The sequence below is a fragment of the Plasmopara halstedii genome (genome assembly GCF_900000015.1).
Source record: "Plasmopara halstedii genome assembly, contig: Scaffold_1583, whole genome shotgun sequence".
Taxonomy (NCBI): domain Eukaryota; phylum Oomycota; class Peronosporomycetes; order Peronosporales; family Peronosporaceae; genus Plasmopara; species Plasmopara halstedii.
This window is the reverse complement of record NW_020188494.1, coordinates 241,986-242,300: the sequence shown is the minus strand read 5'-3', so window position 1 is coordinate 242,300 and position 315 is coordinate 241,986.

The following is a 315-nucleotide window of genomic DNA, read 5'->3' as shown; positions in this document are numbered from 1 at the left end:
ATCAAATGGCTAAAACGTCATGGATCCGGTCTAACGAACAGATACAGTAGAATATTCAGCTTTTTGCGTAGCTTATTATTGAGGGTTATGGGTTTCAGGTAAGGTACACAACCCAACCCGGTCCAATCTGAACCGCGGTTTAATATAGCTTTTACTTTTTACGGTTAAAGGTAATTACGGTATGTAAACCCAAAATACTAAATCACTTCCGAATTTTCCTTCCTTCCCCCCAAGTGTCTTCGCCTTCAGCAAAGACTCTTCAGTTCTCTTCTTCAGCCCCAGCTTACGAATTCAACAGGTTATGAGCCCAACGAT